The sequence below is a fragment of the Rousettus aegyptiacus genome, unplaced genomic scaffold (assembly GCF_014176215.1).
Source record: "Rousettus aegyptiacus isolate mRouAeg1 unplaced genomic scaffold, mRouAeg1.p scaffold_m13_p_15, whole genome shotgun sequence".
Taxonomy (NCBI): Eukaryota; Metazoa; Chordata; class Mammalia; order Chiroptera; family Pteropodidae; genus Rousettus; species Rousettus aegyptiacus.
In genome coordinates, this window is record NW_023416290.1 from 22,751,315 (window position 1) to 22,756,110 (window position 4,796).

At 39.0% G+C, this 4,796-nt stretch overlaps 1 pseudogene; it reads left to right on the top strand.

Moving 5' to 3' along the window:
* Positions 1-2,147: 2,147 nt before the first annotated feature.
* On the top strand, positions 2,148-2,371 carry LOC107514050 (annotated as a pseudogene).
* Positions 2,372-4,796: the final 2,425 nt, after the last annotated feature.

Here is a 4,796-nt window from a genome sequence, read left to right on the forward strand (position 1 = left end):
CATAATAGTTGATGTTAATGGTGACACAGTAGCTCATTTGTCACTTCTTCATTTTGTTAAATTTTACTTATCAAAGCCTCAGACACAATCCTATCAATTTTGTGCCATTTGGTCTTTAAAGAATTATTTATTGGTTTTATCAGCACTGGAATCTATTGCTTGTACAAATCTGAAAATGCAGACTGAAGAGCAGAGAAACAGACCAGAGATGAGCATGGTGCCTCTTTCTTCTGCCCAGCCCCCAACTTGCTGCTTTGAGTAAGGCTCTCACCTAGCCCAGCCTTCAACTCTTGTTCTCCTTACCCTTCCATGAATGAGACTTCTGCTGCCCCACACAAGTCATGACTTGTAGTCTCTATTTCCAGCACAAACTCATTTCCAAACTCCAACCTGTTGGTCTACTGGGCATGTTGTTTTCAGTCTTAAAGGCACCTTAAGTTCAACCTTCCCCATGTGACTCCATCGCACACCCTGCATGGTGTAGCGTCATCTCCCTGGGCACTTTCCTTCCTCACGACCCTTGTCATTCAGTTGATTACAATTGTCTATTTGATATAAATCTCACCCCCTTGGCATAGCATTTGAGGCCCTCCCTGATCTGGCCTCATGAGCTCCAGGAATAAATAACTAGGTAGAGTTTATTGTGCATGCCAGTCTTCTTCAGTTTTTTTCCTCCATCTTTGTAGATGCTGTTCCCTGTGCCTGGAACTCCCTTTCTCTCTGCCTGGTGGGTTCCTACTTACCTTTCCAGGCTCAGATTAAGTACAATATCCTTCTCGCTTTTCTCTTATCCCATCCCCAAAAGAATCAGTCATCTTCTTTTTGACCCCTCTACTGTTTGCAGACTTCTGTGATCATTGGATATGCTGCTGTCAGTTTTGTCTCCCACCCTGAGTACAGGGCAGAAAGCATGTTTGAATCATGACCTTGTTTCTTCAGTGCAATTCTTGACATAGTAAGGGTTAGATAAATGAGTATGATTCATTGACTGACTAATTGATTGATTTGGAATTTTTATCATATTTTCTCTACTAATTAGCTGTTTGATGTCTTTGGAAAAATAACTGACTGAACCTCAGTTGTTTCATTTGTAAAATGAGGAAATTGAAATGGGTATAAGTTACTAATTCTGTTGCATAGACTGCTTCTCAGTCCATGTTCCAATCACACTAAGATAAATTTCTTTCCTACTACCATGAAATACCATACCATTCTCAGAGAGGCATTTTTTAGGATTCTTACCAAAAAAAAAAGATATGTGATTCTTTGTGGAAGCAAACACAGATTTTTCACAATCTTGGGTTCTTGGTGGTACTGGGTTAGATAGTATACCCCAAATTCCTACCTACCTATAATTTCAGAATATGATTATCTGGAAATCAAATCTTTGTGGATGTACTCAGTTAAAGAGAGGTCACATTAATTAGGTCTCAGCCCCCAAGATTGGAGACCTTGTAAGACAAAAAGGGGACACAGAGACACAGAGAACAGATGTGAGGTAAAGATGGAGGCAGAGATTGAAGAGATGCCTCTACAAGCACAGGAATGCCCAGGGAACTCCCAGATGCTAGAAAATAGAGTAGAAGTACCCTCCCTTAGATCCTTCAAAAGGAGCATTGCCCTGCTGACATCTTGATTTTGAACTTATAGCCCCCAGAACTGTGAGAATAAATAATACCAGAATTTAAGGCACCAAGTTTGTAATAACTTGTCATAGCAGCCCTAGGAAACCAGTACACTGACCCAGGCACAAAATCAGTCAGCTGCCTTTCCCTCCTCTGAACAAGGATCTGCCTACTTCAGTCTAGTTGCCATGAAGGGTCAGATAAGAAGGGCAGTTACATAGTGACTGGTGACCAGCAGGTTCCAGCATTATTTAGACCTAGTGTGCTCTTCCTAAGATCCCCCTCTCCTGAGTTCATTACAAGTCTGGCTGGAGCTGGGACTTGGGAGTTGGGGGAGGTGTGCAGGTTGGGGAAGGCCTGTCAGGTGAGTCCCGGTAAACTGTGGCCTCAAGAGAACCTGTTCTGCTCTGTGTCAGGTGAGCCTCAAAGCAGGAGCCCTGAATCAGCCTCTTATTTGACTACACACCAGCTTATCCCTTGCTCAGGCTTATTTCCAGACCACTTCTTCAACAGGGCCACAGGATGAAGGCGGGCCTGTCCAGTAACAGCACCACCAGCATCTCCCAGGCCAGAAGGGCTATGAAGCAATTGAAGATGGAAGCCTGCATAGACAAGGTGAAGGTGTACCAGCAGCCATCAATCTCCAGACTTACTGTGAGGTCCATGTCCGGAAGAACCAGGTCATCATCCCTGTGCCTATGTTAGAAAACCCCTTTTGAGAGAAGTTATTTTGTACCATCCTCTGACTCTGTGATGAAGTGCCTTCTTTTCTGTCAGTAATACTTGCAGAGACCTACATGCTCGTGGCTTAACAGAGAGCCCCCTTTCATTCCTGCCCAACCGCAGTGGCAGGGAGGGTCTTGTCTGTCTCTTGGTGTTCTTCATTTCACCAATTTCACTTTTTATTTTCATTATCATGTTATTTCATTATTAGCAAAGACTAAAGAGCTCTTTGTAGCAAAATAACAAATGTACCAAATAAAAATAAGTATGAGTTTTTTAAAAAATTATCTAATTTTAATGACCACAACATGTATCAACTAATGTAATTTTAATAACAAATAAAACCAAAGCATTTATTTATTTATTTATTTATTTATCTTTTTATTTACTCTTTTTATATTATTGACTATATTCATAATACTATACTTTATATCCCCATGACTATTTTGCAACTGCCAATCTGTATCTCTTTACCCATTCTTTCTTTTACCTTTCCCATTAACCCACTACCCTCCTGGCAACCATCAAAATGTTCTCTGTATCTATGATTTTGGGTTTTTTTTATTTGTTTGTTTATTTTGTTCTTCAGATTCCAAATGCAAGCAAAATCATGTAATATCTGTCTTTGTCTGACTTACTCCACTTACCACGATACCCTCTAAATCCATCTGTCTTGTTGTAGAAGGCAAGATTTTTTTTGTGTGTGTGGAGGACAATTTTTTATTTTATATATGTAATCTGTACCACCTCTATTTGTTCATCCATTACTGGACACACAGGTTGCCTCAATATCTTAGCTCTTGTTAATAATGTTGCAATGGACATATAGATTCACATGCCCCTTCTAAGTTGCGTTTTGGGTTTCTTCAAATATAATATACCCAGAAGTGAGATCGTACAAAAGAACTTCTTTGTCTCTTGTTATAACTTTTGTTTTGAAGTCCATTTTGTCTGGTATAAGTATTGCCATCCCAGCTTTTTTGTTTGTTTCCATTTTCATGAAATATCTTTTTCCATCCCTTTACTTTAAGTTTATGTGTGTCTTTTGATCTGATTGAGTCTTTTGTATGCAATATATGTAAGGGTCTTTTTTTTTTTTATCCATTTGGCCATACTACCTTTTGATTAGAGCATTCAACCATTTACATTTAAAGTAATGATTGATAGATACACAGCTATCGTTATTTTATTATTTGTATTTTTGATCTTTTTTTCTTCTTCTCTTGAAGAAGTCCCTCTAACATTTCTTGTGATACTTGTTTGGTGGTGATAAACTCCTTTAGCACTTCCTTATCTGAGAAGATTTGCCGGGTAGACTAGTCTTAGTTGTGGGTCTTTTCTTTTCATCACTTTAAATATTTTGTGCCGATTCCTTCTAACCTGCAATATTTCTGTTGAGAAATCAGCTGACAGTCTTATGAGAGCTCTTTTATAGGTAATTAATTGCTTTTCTTTTGGTGCTTTTAAGATTTTTTCTTTGTCTTTAACCTTTGATATTTTAATTATGATGCGTCTTGCTGTGGACCTCGTGTATTCATCTTATTTGAGTATCTCTCCACTTACCAACCTTGTTTATCTATTCTCTTCTCCATGTTAAGGAAGTGTTCTGTCATTATTTTTTCAAATAGGTTTTCAATTCCTTTTTCCCTTTCTTTCTGGTTCCCCTAGGATGCAAATGTTAGTACTCTTGATGTTGTTCCAGGGGCTCCTTAAACTAGCCTTATTTTTTTTTTCTTGTGGTTGTTTTGATTGGGTATTTTCTGCCACTTTATCTTTTGAATCACTGATCCAATCCTCTGTTTCATCTAATCTACTGTTGATTCCTTCTAATATAGTCCACTTTAGTTATTGTATTGATGGAATATACAGATATTCCATCTCCATTTTTATGTTTTCTGCCTCTTTGTTAAAGTTTTCACTGAATTAATCTTTTCTTCCTCTAAGTTTATTGAGCATTCTTACAACCAGAATTTTGAACTCTGCATTTGGTAGCTTGCTTGTCTCCATTTTTTTTTCTGGAGTTTTGTTCTGTTCTTTCGTTTGATCATATATCTTTGTCTCCTTATTTCAGCTGCCATTCTATGTTTCTATGTATTAATTAAAGTTGTTATGTCTCCCTTTTCTAATAGAGTGACCTTATGAAGATGTCCCGTGGGGCCCAGAGGTGCAGTATCCATGGTCACCTGAGCCTGGTTATCCAGGTGAGTCCTTTGTATGGGTTGTGTCTGCCCTCTTGTTGAAGTTTAACCTTGGTTACTGTTTGCATGACAGTGGGAGGAATTGACCCTCTGGCTAACTAGTTGTGAGAACTGGCCATGACTCTAGTGGAGGACTTGTTACGTAGGAACTGACCCTTCAGAGCAGGATTCAATTTTTCAGGTCTCTGGTGCCTACTAATCTTCCCTTTGAGTGTGTCATCCTCGGATTTGGCTCTGGATGATGCTCTGG